Consider the following 15,964-nt stretch of genomic DNA (forward strand, 5'->3'; position numbering starts at 1 on the left):
GGGACTTTGGAAACTGTGCTTGTATCATAAACTCCGCCATCACCTGTGTGTAGAATGGAGCCTGGTACACAGTATTTGTTGAAAAAATACCTTTTTTTTTTTTTTTTAAGATGGAGTCTCACTTTGTCACCCAGGCTGGAATGCAGTGGCATGATCTCGGCTCACCACAACCTCTGCCCCTCAAGTTCAAGTGATTCTCCTGGCTCAGCTTCCTGAGTAGCTGGGATTACAGGTACCTGCCACCTTGCCTGGATAATTTTGTGTGTGTGTGTGTGTGTGTGTGTGTGTGTGTGTGTGTGTTTAGCAGAGATGGGGTTTCACCACGTTGGCCAGTCTGGTCTCAAACTCCTAACATCAGGTGATCCACTCGCCTCCAACTCCTAAAGTGCTGGGATTTCAGGCATGAGCCAATGTGCCCAGCCATATAGCTGTTTAACAAATAAAGAATCTTCATGCTTTTCCAGATCTCTAGTTCCAAGCCTAAGTGGTCCAAATAGGTAGCTTGAATTTCAGAGGAGGACAAATAAATACATAAATAAATAATCAATGACATTCTTCATGTTTTTGTGCCACCTTCAAGCAAAAAAGTTGGGGATTAGACTATATGATAGTATAACATAACTTTCTCCATCATTTCTCTTTGTCAAAAAAATTAATAATGCACGAACTAGCACCTAATAATCTAATTTTATTGGCCAAAGCTACAAAATGTTCATAGCTATGGAAGCATGAACTCTTGCGTATTAAATGCACATCAGTTTGGTAACTTGTTATTACTAGAGAGCAGCTTTTCCTCAGGCACAGTTTTTTTTTTTTTTTAACAGCTGCAGAAATGTCTCTATTAACGTAAAACAGCAGCAAATTATAAAAATTAGATTTGTGTTGATTACAGCCAGTTATGGGGAAAAAATTGTTTGTAGCCTGATCATTAGAACCTGTGCAGGAGCAAAAGTGAACTTTGCATCACTGCCACCTAATCTTCATAACTCGGAAATCAGTAAGAGACACAAAGGAGAACTGAAAAGTCAATGAGCAAAGCCATTAAGCTTAAATCACGTCCCTGGATACAGGAATACACTTTTAAAAATTATAACATGCAGACTTCTCTTTTCAGTTTGCAACTGGTCAATTGCCATAATTATTTTATTCTGTTTTATTTTAAATAGTAGTCTCATCGTCTAATGCATCTGGCATCCAACTGCAAGTTGACAAAGTATACATAATGACTCTTAAAACGGCTCTCAAGAAAAATTCTGTCATCCTATAATCATCTTATTCATGCTGAAGGCATACTACTGTCTTTGGGGAATATTCAAATTTGTGAAACATGCAAAAAATGGAATAAAATGACACTTTTGAGAAGCTGCTACTCAGAGAACAATTACTTATTATAGCAGTTATCCTGATGGCAAATGACAAAGGATTTTACTTTTTTTAAAATTAACCAAGCCGAGTGTGTTCCCAGCAATAATATTCCCAACCTTGTTACTCTATCAAAATAGGAATTTGACAAGGGTCGATTCGCTTGGATAATTTATATTTTTCCAAATTGCAACAAGTTTGTGAGTTCTTGATTTCAATATTCTAAAATTTTGTTTGTAGCTTTCATTTATGTTTTTACTAAAAATTTCATAACCATTCCCTAAGATTAGAAACATCTCAAGAATCATTAAACCAGATATGTAGTCTTGTAACACCTGAGAGGTTATTAAAAATAGATATGCAATCCATAAAATTGCTCAGTTTTCTAACTCATTTCTTGCTAATTTTCACAATTCAATCTTAGATTTCTATTTACAGGATTTGATTTCCCTCTCCTGCTTGTTTTACTTCCTAAAGTCTTAGGTCTTAAACCTCTAAGCACATTTTGAATCTTCAGAAAAACATGATAAGAAATTAGAAATGTTGCAATGGCCAGATTGGACTCCAAATGGGGTTTTTCTTTGTGTACCTTATCACTAAAAGATTTGGAGGGAAGTTGAAAAGAATGATCTGTTTTAAATCCATCATTTATTTAGAGTGGCAATGAGATCTAGCACAACTGAAGGAAAAACGGTAGTGATGCCTTACACTGACACAGCAGCACATCAGAACGTACAAAGTCCTTGGCATACCTTTGTGCATTTAAACATGATGACATTCTCATAAGACAGGAAGGGCACATATTATTATCGTCACTTCAAAAATGGAGAAACTGAAGTATGAAATGTTAAATATTCCGCAAAAGGCCACACATCTTAAAACATTGCGAAGCTGCTCCAGGACCCACGGTTTCTCTTTCTAATTCTAGTGTGGCTTCCACTCAATAACTCTGGTACCAAATATGGAACGCATTTTTTTCTACTTATAACTTTAATAAGTTAAATACCAGTAAGTACTTTATTTTCTGTGTAATTTAATAAAAATCTATACAATCAAATGATACTAGTTTTAGTAATAATTAATCTTTTTTTTGCAATTTTATTGCTTATAAATTTGATAATCTTTCTAATGCAAAGAATAGAAAATGACCTTTAAAATTTAAAAATTTTAAACCTTTTGGAATATATGGTTAGTCATTTGCAAATGCATTGATTTAAAGTTATAAGATTCATTGGCATTGCTTAATATATCTATACTGCAATATGGATAGCTTTCAAACTGCAAAATAGTATGTACTGGATAGGATATCTTTTTAAAACCTCTCACTGAGATTCTATCTGGACTGGCAAATAATTGAAAACACTTAGTAGAATATTTCAGGGAACGTTGCCAAGGAGTGAATAAGAGAATCACATTTCATTTTTAAATGCCAGACAAAAGTCACCTAAAATGATGGGAACAGTGGTTAGAAGAAGGAAGGAAATTGGGCTAGAAGAAGGCCTAATTTGCATAAGGCGCTTTATCTAAAATTTTCCTTCTTTTGTTGAATTTGACAATTTACCAGAGCCTTTTCAGAAGTGTCTGACATCCCTTTTAATTAAGCAGCAAGCAGCAAGAAGTGACAGGCTGTGTATTTCTAGAGTATTAATGCATACCTTGAATGAATTCACCCCAAGAGCTCTGTCTGAAGAAAGCGTTTAGTTTGTCTCATATAGAATGTTAACATTGGCTAAAACCGCAAAGACATATTTATTCAGTTCGGTTAAATCTCTCTCATTTCCTGCTTATATAAGCAATTTATTTTTTATTTACTTTTTTTATTGAAACGGAGTCTTTCTGTGTCACCCATGCTGGAGTGCAGTGGCGCAATCTTTGCTCACTGCCATCTCCATTTCCCAGGTTAAAGCAATCCTCTCGCCTCAGCCCCCCAAGCAGCTGGAACTACAGACACGCACCACCACGCCCCGCTAATTGTTGTATTTTTAGTAGAGACGGGATTTCACCATGTTAGGCAGGTTGGTCTCAAACTCCTGACCTCAAGTGATCCACCCACCTTGGCCTCCCAAAATGCTGGGATTATAGGCATGAGCCACTGCACCCGGCCATATAAGCAATTTATTTTTATGCTGCAGGAAAGTCTAATCTTTTTTAAAAAATTAGGGGGGATGTGATGTATTTCTACTGCAAGTACTTGGAAGGAGCACTCAGTCATTCTATGGAGACCAGCAAATTCTTACAACTAAATAGGAATGTGAAGTCTGAAAAGCGAGACTGCACTGCTAAGGTTAGATATGGGTCTGTAAGAGTTTTCTCTGGGTTTGGTAAAGCATGCTAGATTATATGTAGAAGGAAAACCCCATAGATTTTCTATGCTTATGTAATTTGTTACAGAGCCGCCCTGTTGTAGCTCATTCTATCTCTTCACCAGGCCATTGGCAGTTCTCATTTGCTGACAGCTTCTTCTCAGTGTCCACCGCTCCCAGATTAACACTTCAATTGGCTTCCCCTGGCTCTTGCCTTCAAGCTTTGTTTTCCATACACAGATCAATGTCTGTTTCCAATATACCAATGTCTGGTATATTAAGGGAGAAGGACTGCAGAAGCATAGTGGAGAGACAGCATCGGAACCCCAATGAACAGAGTCAGCGAAACATTCGCAGCTGTTTCCATGTCTTCTCATTTTAAGTTCCCATGCTGACTACCCATATACAATTATTTTCCATGTCTTTTGTATTATTATAATATCCTCCCCTAGCAGTGGTATTTTGAGTGGATTTCTTGTCACCAGAAAATATTGACTAAGAGGGGATACTGGTTATTTCAAACATAGGTTTGTTAAATGATCCACTTAGACGTTGGGAACTATCTCAACATGGTCTTGCTAGAATAACCACTGTCTTTGAAGTTATTCACTGACCTATCACTGTTTTGGTTCTCCTTCAAGCTCCGAAGAACAGAGGTTTTCTGATGAGTGAGGCCATGAATCATTATTGACATTGAGTAATTCCTTTGAATAGTAGTTTATCCAGAATTGTGAAATATGCTCTAATTTAAATGAACGCCACTAGTTTAGACTTTTGTTGAAAAAGGCTAACATTTGTAGAACCCTGACCCAATCTGTCAAATGGTCGGTGTCCTTGACCACAATCAATCCCAGTCTAATATGAAAGCCATAACACAAAAGTGGCAAGAATTTCTGAGCAGAAGCCCTTACCTCTGCCTATTGCTATGGCCATTTGCCAGGGGTATTTTGGCTGCTACACAGCTTCATGTATTGGTTTCATAATGACTCATAAAATGTGTAGCTTTCCTGAATATAAGGCATACATAGGAGTTAAATACGTTGCACTGCTTCCTGTCATTAAGTGAATCATGTCTCTCATTATAAGGATACCAGGTACAGACCTGACCAAAGCCGTATACCCAGCCATTCTAGGTACATAGAGGAAGAACCTAGGGGTTCACCCACTCATCAGAGTCTGCAGCAGAGATCCTTCTTGCTATTTGTAGAGAAAAGTCAAAAACATAATGCCTTTCATTTAGTCCTTTTAGTTCTTTTTCTCACATATTTCTTCAGTGGAAACCCATTAAGCACTACTGTTAATATCTGTTGCAGAATTCATCCACCAACTTATTGTCATGAATGAAAATTTAGGTAGCATACGGCAAAGAAAGGGATACACTTTTCAAGAACAAGCAACTGGCAAAATGATATATAACTTGACATCCATTCAGCTGGAGATAACTAGTGTTGGTCAGAATGGGAAGAAATTAGAACCCTCATAACATTGCTTATAAGAATGTAAAATGATGTAGTCACCTTGGAAAAGTTTGGCAGTTACTCAAAAGTTAAATATACCCTTATTATGTGACCCAGCAATTACACTTGTATTTGCAATTGCTGGGTCACATAATAAGTGGATATCTACATTATTTGTAATACACATATACCCAAGAGAAATGAAAACATATGTCCATAAAAAACTACACAAATGTTTAGAAAAGTATTATTCATAATAGCTACAAAGTAGAACCAATGCAAATGTCTATTAACTGATGAAAATGAAATGTGCTATTTCCATGCAACAGAAAATTATTTGGCAATAAAAAGGAATAAAGTACTGGTATATACTATTATGTGGGTGAATCCTGAAAACATGCTAAGTGAGAACATCTGGTCACAAGATACCATACATTAGTTGATTCAATTTACATGAAATATCCAAAATACAGAAACTTATTGAGACAGGAAGTATATTAGTAATTACATAAGACTACAGAGTAGGAAGGGAGGGGAGGAGAGAGTGTGATAGCTAACGGTCATAATGTTATTTTTGGAAGAAAAATTCTAAAATTAGGTAGTGATGGTTGTATATCCTTGTGAATATATTTTTAAAACATCTAATTGTATAGGTTAAATAGATGTGTGATACATGAATTATATCTCAATGAAGATGTTAAATCAACTGAACCAATAATAAAGTTTTTATTACTACTTAGGAGTGTAAACATTCCTGGTCATAAAGGAAAGTGAACTGTAAAAACAGGTACTAAATTAAGAAAATAAAAATACAGGCAACAGATTAAGAGAAAATATTTAGAAAGCACATATCCAATGAAGGACATATATTTGTAATTTACAAAGAACTCTTAGAATTCAGTAATATGACAAGTCAATCAAAAAATGGACCAAAGATATAAACAAACATTTCCCTAAAGACGATAAAAAAATGGCATACCAGTACGTGAAAAGATGCTCAGTATCATTGGTTATAAGCAAAATGTGAATTAAAACAACAAAGAAGTAACATTTTGCACCTGCTACACAACAACAAACCTGACTCTAACACCCGTTATCTAGGATGTGCAGAAATGGGAACCCTTATACATTGCTGGTGGGAATGAAAAATGGGGCAACCAATTTGGAAACCAGCTTGGCAGTCTTTCAAAAATTTAAATTAAAACTACCAATTAACTCAGCAATTCTGCTCTTTAGAGCATCCATCCAAGAGAAACGAAAACTCCCATCTACACAACGACTTTCACAGGAGTATTTGTATTAGTCTAACTCATAATAGCCCTAAACCGGAAACAACGTAAGTATCTATCAACTGTGATAGGTAAACGAAATGCGGTAGACGCATACACTGGGATGCCATTCAGCAATGGAAGGAATGAATTGTTGCTCATCCCATGCTACAACATGAGGGAGGCCAGATATGGGAGACCACATGCATATGAAATTTACAGAAAAAGGAAATTAAAAGAACAGTCAGTAGACTCGTGGTTGTCTAGGGCTGGGTGGGAAGAAGAATTAACCGTAAAAGAGCGTGGAGGATCTCATGGGGGGATGATAATGTTCTAAAGCTCGCTTATGGTGACTGCACATTGCTTAGTAGAGATACTAAATATCGCTGAATTATAGACCTAAAATGGGTGAATTTTATAATATGAAAAACATGCTTCAATAAAATTATTTAAAAAACAAATGAAAAAATCAAAAGAAGAGGCTTCTCTAAGCATGATGCAGAATGAAGCACTAAGAATCTCAGCACTAAGAATAGAAAGTTTTTTAAAAACATTAACTTTGCACCCACAAAAATTAAAAATAAAAACCTCTTAAGAAAGAAGCTAAGCACTCAGGATCTAAGTACTAAGAATGACCTGCTGAGTGCTAAGATCATGGTTGTTGCTGTTTTGCTGATTATCATTGCCTAGACATATGAGAAAGCTAATGGCCAAAGTGCACAATATCTTACCAAAGTCTGTCTAATCTTTCTGCCCATAGGAGAGGGGGCTGAACTACAGACCAACTCCCGAGAACTCCTGAGGCAAATACAAAATTCTACCTTTTCCTGGAAGTGGAAGTGATGCCACAGGGTCAACCTTGGATGGTGAAGAAAGGCCAGGTTGGTCCCTGACTTTGTCCCAACTCTGCTTGGGGCTTGTGACATGCTGAGATTTTGGAGGTTCTGTTTCTGGTGAGGGATGGAGAATTCCCTAACCTGGTTTAGTTGCCTGTAACGTGCTTACCACGAACTGATGGTTATTTTGGAAAAGATTATTTTACAATTGGAGAATAGATTGAGAAGAATCAAAAATGGAAATACAAAATCTTGCTGGGACTCTATTGCAGTATTCTAGGTTGGAAATTAGGACCTTGACCAAGATGGTGGCCATGATGACATACATTTCAGAGACAGAATCAAGGGAAGTTGATGATAGAGTAAAAGAAAAAAGGCTAAGGGAAATAGAAATTGAATCTGACATGTTCTGAAACAGAGAAGCATTGTGCAGGCAGACATTTCACTGAGGAATCACAGCTACCAAAGTAGATATTCTTAAGTATCATTATTTAGTTTACCAGAATATACTTTACTTGAAAAAGAAAAGTGTGTGTGTACATATATATATATATATATATATATATAATATGCACTTTAAAATCCACATTAATATATGATGTATGTATTATTACATGACACACGTAATAAACTTGTGCATACTAAAATACATAATTCTAATTCATACAGTATGTATATATGAATACATATATTAAATACACATATTTACAATTGAACTGGGCAGGTGTCAGATCCTTCTTTGCCATTAATCTCTTTACCAGCCTAGAGAATGTTTTAACTCAACCAAAGTCTTTCAGACACCACAAAAATGGCCTCACCCTAAGAGTCAGTTCTTTTTAGGGAATTGCAGCTGGAAGGTGGTTTGGTATTTGATCTTTCTATAGGTGTGTCAAGCTACAAAGAAATGGTAGTCTGACTCAGTTGTGCACTCAATGGGGAGGAAGTGCTTGGTATGTTCTTGTTTGTTTAGATAATGCTGTATAATCCAGTAAGGAGCAAGTACACAGTGTAGCAGATGCACAAACTTCCTGCCTTTGAAGAGAAATGCCGCAATTCTCCAATGATCAAAGACAAGAAAAGAAAGGTAAGACAGAAGAATTGATGGTGGGCTGGCTCTTGCCCTTGGACCTTCTGAATTTGTCCTAGTTAAGGACAAATGGCCAAATTATTTACATCAGATCCCAACTGTTTTAAAAGAATAATGCTTCTACTTGCCATTTATAACCGAAAGGGAAAGAGAAATTGATAGTTATTGCATTTTGATGTACTAAATGATATAGAGGATATACGTTATCTATTCCTTGCTGATAAATTATTTTCAGGCAAAATTTACAAATATATATGCCAAGCTTCTGATTAAGAAGTTTACCTAAGTTCGGGCCAGGCGCGGTGGCTGAAGCCTGTAATCCCAGCACTTTGGGAGGCCAAGGTGGGTGGATCACGAGGTCAAGAGATCAAGACCATCCTGGTCAACAAGGTGAAACCCCGTCTCTATTAAAAATACAAAAAAAAAAAAAAAATTAGCTGGGCATGGTGGCACATGCCTGTAATCCCAGCTACTCAGGAGGCTGAGGCAGGAGAATTGCTTGAACCCAGGAGGCGGAGGTTGCGGTGAGCCGAGATCGCGCCATTGCACTCCAACCTGGGTAACAAGAGCGAAACTCTGTCTCAAAAAAAAAAGTTTACCTAAGTTCATATAGTTAGTAAACAGAAGAAATGGAAATTAAGATCTGTCAGCTCTACAGATTACTTTTCCCTTCCAATTACTATGCAGCAAGAAGACGATTAGCCGCACTGTCAGAGAGACGGTAGGAGGAGAGAGAGAGATTTGGAAACGTTAGAAATTTATACAGTTTTAAAGATATATCTTTAATGGTCTGAAAGGTTTATATTCAGATGCTTTTGCTCAAATCCTTAAGAGCTACCAAGAAGTAGTAATATACAAGGCACAACTTTTCTGGGGCATCTTGTCTATTTTTAAAGACATTAATTTATCTGAATTGCAAGTGACCACCGTTGTTATATTTACGCTCTCTAAATATCTTATCATACAAACAAGGAAAGTATGGAAGTTGGACACTCGTTTGACCCCAGGAAACAGCTTAAATATGATCACTCAGCATGTTACTATATTTTAGGGCCAGAAGACATATCTGAAAGCAAGATATGCATTATAGATCAATGAGGAATTTGATGAGTATATCTTTAGTCCTTTTACTCAACCTTTGAAGGCATCTACTTCAGTGGAGGCTTGAACACAGATTTCCACTGATACTCTTTGCCTACTGAAATTCTGACAGTGCAAGTGTCTTCCTTTTCCAAGTGCTCATACTACAGCTTGGGAAAGAATTTTGACTTTGCAATAGGAGCTAGGAGTTGTGTTGCACAAAGCTTTCTATTTTGCCACTTATTTTAGTGGCTTTGCATATATGCTGTGTCTAATAGGTTGCTAATCTGAGAGTTCAAGAATCTACAGGTACATAGACAAAGAATGACACCAGTCCTCACTGCGGCTGAGAACAAAGCTAATTGACTCTACAGTCTAAAACGGCTTAAAAATGACTCACTGGGAACCCATCTGAGACAAAGGAGACAGCCTCCCTTAAAGATCAAAAGAGGTCTGGAGTGTAGTCAACCGTATGTCAAATCAGCGAGTCTGGTTTCAAAAAAAAATCGTGTACAAAACATCAGAGAAGATGCAGGACAGGAAGAAGAGTCTATGTTGCCAACAAAGACAGCTTCTTTTGTCATAATATTTTGATCTTGATGAGAGTGAAGTCATTTGGGTGGTGGCTGAGAGGATGTTGGTGAAATCATATAGATTTCTCCCTCATATGCAGAAAACGCCCAATCAATTCCAACTGATTTTGAAGGAAGTCACACTTGTTCTGTGTAACCGAAAATTTTGCAATCCTGTGAACAGTTAGGATACTCACACAATATTTTAATCATATACAGACACAGCTAAAGGATACACATCAACCTTTATTTCTCAGGATCTTTAATTAGATGAGGGCCTAAGATAACTTCTTAAAAAAGTTTAAGAAACATTACTTTGTGATAGAAGAAATCATCATGGCATATTTTACTGATGTAACAGACCTGCACTTCCTGCACTTGTGCTCTAGATCTTAAAAAAAAAATTTTTTTTTAAAGAAAGAAAACTTCAGGCCAATATCCCTGATGAACACTGATGCAGAATTCTCAATAAAATACTGGCAAACCAAATCCCACAGCAAATCAAAAAGCTTATATGATCAAGTCAGCTTCATCACTAGGATGCAAGGCTAGTTTAACATATGCAAATCAACAAATGTAACTCATCACATAAACAGAGCTAAAGACAAAAAGCACGTGATGATCTCAACAGATGCAGAAAAGGCCTTTGATAAAATTCAACATTTCTTCATGCTAAAAACTCTCAATAAAGTACATATTGAAGGAACATACCTCAAAGTAATAAGAGCCATTTATGACAAAGCCACAGGCAATATCATACTGAACAGACAAAAGCTAGAAGCATTCCCCTTGGAAACTGGCACAAGACAAGGATGCCCTTTCTCACCACTCCTATTCAATGTAGTATTAGAATTTCTGGCCAGGGCAATCAGGCAAGAGAAAGAAATTAAGAGTATTAAAATAGAAAGAGAGGGAGTCAAATTGTCTCTGGAGATGACATGATCCAATATTTAGAAAACCCCATCGTCTCAGACCAAAAGTTTCTTAAGATGATAAACAACTTCAGCCAAGTCTCAGGGTACAAAATCAATGTGCATAAATCTCAAGCATTTCTATATACCAACAATAGACGAGCAGACAAGCAGCAACAGACAAGTCAAATCATGAATGGACTCCCATCCACAATTGCTACAAAAAGAATAGAATACCTAGGAATACAGCTAACAAGGGAACTGAAGGACCTCTAGCAAAGAGAACTACTGACGTAAGACAGGACACAAACAAATGGAAAAATATTCCATGCTCATGGAGAGGAAAAATCAATATCATGAAAATGGCCATACTGCCTGAAGTAATTTGTAGATTCAATGCTATTCACATGAAACTAACATTTATATTCTTCACAGAGTTAGAAAAATACTGGCCAGGTGTGGTGGCTCAAGCCTGTAATCCCAGCACTTTGGGAAGCCAAGGTGAGCTGATCAATTGAGGCCAGGAGTTCAAGACCAGCCCGGCCAACATGGTGAATCCATGTCTTTACTAAAAGTACAAAAATTAGCCAGGTGTGGTGGTGCATGCCTAAAACCCCAGCTACTCAGGAGACTGAGGCATGAGAATTTGAACCTGAGAGATGTATATTGCAGTGAGCCAAGATAGTACCACTGCACTCCAGCCTGGGTGATAGAGCAAGACTCTGTCTCAAAAAAAAAAGAAGAGAATTAGAAAAAACTATTTTAAATTTCATATGGAACCAAAAAAAGTCTGTATAGCCAAGAAAAACTCTAAGTAAAAAGAACAAAGCTGGAGGTATCATGGTACCTGACTTCAAAATATACTGCAAGGCTACAGAAACCAAAACAGCATGATACTGGTACAAAAAGAGACACACAGACCAATAGAACAGAAGAGAGAACTCAGAAATAAGACCACACATCTATAACCATCTGATCCTCAACAAACCTGAAAAAAACAAGCAATGAGGAGAGGATTAATAAATGGTTCTGGGAAAACTGACTAGCCATAGGCAGAAAATCGAAACTGGACCCCTTCCTTACACCTTACATAAAAATTAAAGACTTAAATGCAAAACCTAAAACTGTACATCTCTAGAAGAAAATCTAGACAATACCATTCAGAACATAGGCACAGGCAAAGATTTCATGATGAAAATGTCAAAAGCTATTGCAACAAAAGCAGAAAGTGACAAATAGGATCTAATTCAACTGAAGAAACCATCATTGAGTAAATAGACAACCTACAGAATGGGAGAAAAGTTTTGCAGTCTCTCCATCTGACAAAGGTCTGATATCCAGAGTCTACAGGAAACTTAAATTCATAAGAAAACAAACAACCCCATTCACAAGTGGTCAAAGGACATGAACAGACACTTCTCAAAAGAAGACATCTTCATGCGTCCAACAAACATATAAAAAAAAGCACAACATCACTTATCACTAGAGAAATGCAAGTCAAAATGCAAGTCACAATGAGATACTGTCTCACACTAGCTTCAATGGCAATGATTAAAAAGTCAAAAAACAACAGATGCTGGTGAGGATGCGGAGAAAGGGGAACGCTTTTACCCTGTTGCTGGGAATGTAAATTACTTCAGCGATTGTGAAGACAGTGTGAGGATTCCTTAAAGATCTAGAAGCGGAAATATCATCTGACCCAGCAATCCCATTCCTGGGTAAATACACGAGGGAATAGAAGTCATTCTATCATAAAGATACACGCACACATACATTCACTGCAGCAATATTCGCTATAACAAAGACATGGAATCAACCCAAATGCCCATCATTGGGAGACTAGCTAAAGAAAATGTGGTACATATACACCATGGAATGCAGTGCAGCCATAAAAAAAATTGCGGTTATATCTTTTGCAAAAACATGGATGGAGCTGGAAGTCATTATCCTCAACACGGGAACAGAAAACCAAGCACCACATGTTCTCACAGATAAGTGGGAGTGGAACAATGTGAACATATAGACACAGGGAGGGGAACAACACACAGTGGGTCCTGTCAGGGGGCACAGAGGGAGAAAGAGCATCGAGAAAAATAGCTAATGTGTGCTGGACTTAATACCTGGGTGATAGGCACACTTTTACCTGTGTAACAAATCTGCACATCCTGCACAGGTACCCAGGAACTTAAGATAAAATAAAAAAAGAAAATTGGTGAAAAACCACTAGCCTTTTCAATCCTATTAGAAGAGCCACCACATTAATACATATTATCTCAAGCAAGATGTAACTCACCAAACATTCTGGATCACTTTGCTGTTGCTTCTCTTGTTTTCCCTTTATTTTCTTCACCCTGGAGAAGAATCAAAGGTGAATGGCATGGGGGGTAAGTAAGGCAGGGATGCTACAGAAAATGTTTTAGTGCTATTGAGAGAGGAGACCCCCTCCCCATCTTCCTCCTTGCAGGCGTCCACCTCCTCCCTCCGCATGAGAAGGAGGGTGAAGAAAGATAAAATACCAAAGAACTGGAATCCATAGTCAAGTGGCTTGGTGACACCACCGACCAGGCCATAACGAGGCCTAAGGACTGGGAAGATAACTCCCTTTTGGATTCCCAACGTCGAAGCTATCTATAAGCCTTGAAAGCGTGGCAAAGAATGTTATCACTAGCAGCCAGAGCCCGGAACTGGGTCATGCCCTCCAGGTTTACACCACCCAGACCCCCTCCTGGGAATACCTCTGCCAATTAATGGTTTGCTGCCTTTGTCTTGTCTCTGTAAGCCCCCTTCCCTGCCTATGTGAACTAGCAAATCATTGAAGCCAAAGACTGTGAGGTCAGCTGCCCGGCCAATGGGCAATAACACAGTTGCACCTCCGCTTCCCGTTTAGAGTTGCAAACCCTTAAAAAGGGAAAGAAGCTGCTTCTTGGGGAGCTCAGTGGTTAAGGCATTAGCCTGCTGAGGCTCCCGGCCAAATAAGAAGCCACTTCCTTTCTCAGTTCGGTGTTGGAGAGGTTTTTTTTTTTTGTTTTTTTTTTTTTTGTCGGATGCCACTCCTGCTACACTATAAAAAGTTAATCAGGTGCTTCTTTAATTAATATCAACACTGTGCACAATTTACGCTGCGTATTCCCAGGATATCTCACTACTCTCACTCTGAGTAAGTCTATTATCCCTGGGGTTAAAGGCAGGGCATGAGGAGGCAGACTGGCTCTGTTTTAACCCAGCCTCACGGCTTACTAGCTGTGTGCCCCTATACAAATTCCTTAACCTCTCTGGGCTGCAGTGAAAGGGGGATAACCATGGTCCTACCACACAGGGTTGTTTATGACAGTTCCATGAGTTTATGTTCATAAAGCTCTTAGAACAATATCAGAAATATAGTAAGCACTAAGCAAACATTTCTGTCTTTTTTTGGTATAAATTTGAAGGTACAAGCACAGTTTTGTCACATGAATATTTTGCATAATGGTGAAGTCTGGACTCTTTGTGTCATCTAAATAAAATAAATAAGGTTTACTTCTCTGGTTGTTTTCCAACTATTGGATTTTGAAAATTACTCCTGTAATTTGACTTTCTTTACCCTGTTCTCCCCATTCAGCTTTCAATACATACACACCATTTAAATGATATATATTATTCCAGTGCAAATCACGCCACTGTATCTCATATGCACTGTCCATGTCTGTGAAAACACATTAATAACAACCCCTGCTATGGCTCCCTTTGGCCCTTATTTTATCATTCCAGTTTCATGGAACACAGCTCTTTCCATAGAATTAGAGGAAAAAAAGAGCCCTGTAAAGGTCATTAATTTTTTTTCTTTACCTCTGCCACCCACTTTCAAGCCAAACCACACACATAAATCCTCCCAGACTTTTTCTTCATCACGATGTGGTTTCCATTCACATCTACTCTGCCCTAAGGAAATCATTTTTGTTACAGGTGGGCAAATTCACCACTAATGGCATTACCCTATGTTTTCAGGAAAACTTTCGAGGGCAAAATAGCCCATTAAAGTTGCCAGTTTCACTGGTTTCTGGTCGCTGATCAAGTTTAATTATTTCCGGTGCCATTGTTGAAAACCCAGAAACCAATTTCTCACTCACAATTCATGGTCACACTGGGTAATCTCATGGCAAAACTCTCCAACTGCTTCCGTAATAGACTTCCTCAATTCTTTTTTTAGACGGTAACTACAAGGTGAAAATCTGCTATTTCATTGTTACTAGGTCATAAGTTCTCATTAAACCCTGTGATTTCATAAGAAAAATATAGCTAGTTAATCCAGTTTTAAAAAAATAAAGACTGTGGAAACTGGTTGTGTGAAATTTTCATCATTAATTGCTTGATTTAACAACCACACATCAAAACAAACCTCTGGTAAAATATTAAAAACCCTATAGGTTCAAAATGCTGGCTGGAGTGTTTTTTAAGCACCGCGTTTTGGCACATGGCGGGTTAGGATTAAAAAGAACGAAGCATTGTGCATTACTGCAGACGGCTGCCCGACCTATTCTTGAAGAACGTTTCTGCTTATATCTGGCATGTGTGTAACCTTATGGATTCTCCAAGAACCTTCCTCAATTTGTCATTCTCTCCATACAGAATACACTCTATCCAATCATGTCCTGCACCAACCGCTGGCATAGGACGTACTTGAATGCAAATAATACTAGAAAAGTTTCCACCTCAAAACATTTCTCCTACTGTGGAATGAAATGACATCATTTGGGAATTTATATATTTAAAGTAAGGCTCTTCATCTCTTAATGCTTTCAGAGGCACAGCACCCAACTCATGACTCTTGGGTCTAAATGAAGCTTCTCCCCTGTTTTAGTCCTTGGGAGGAAAAGATAGAGGGGAGTCAAACATCAGTATCTTCTCTGACTTCTTGAAAGCAAAAAGAGATTCAATCATTCGGCAAGTAATTATTTGACTGCTAGACCACTAGACGGCTGAATGACAGGTGCAGTCCGCCGTCCTGGGCAGTATAGATGTAAAGAAGAAGGGAAAAAGTAACATTGAGGTCCTCTAGACGGAAGACAATATAGTAATTGAATATTGTGCACACTGGTTATAAGGGAAGGA

Source organism: Callithrix jacchus, chromosome 4 (genome assembly GCF_049354715.1).
Source record: "Callithrix jacchus isolate 240 chromosome 4, calJac240_pri, whole genome shotgun sequence".
Classification (NCBI taxonomy): Eukaryota; Metazoa; Chordata; class Mammalia; order Primates; family Cebidae; genus Callithrix; species Callithrix jacchus.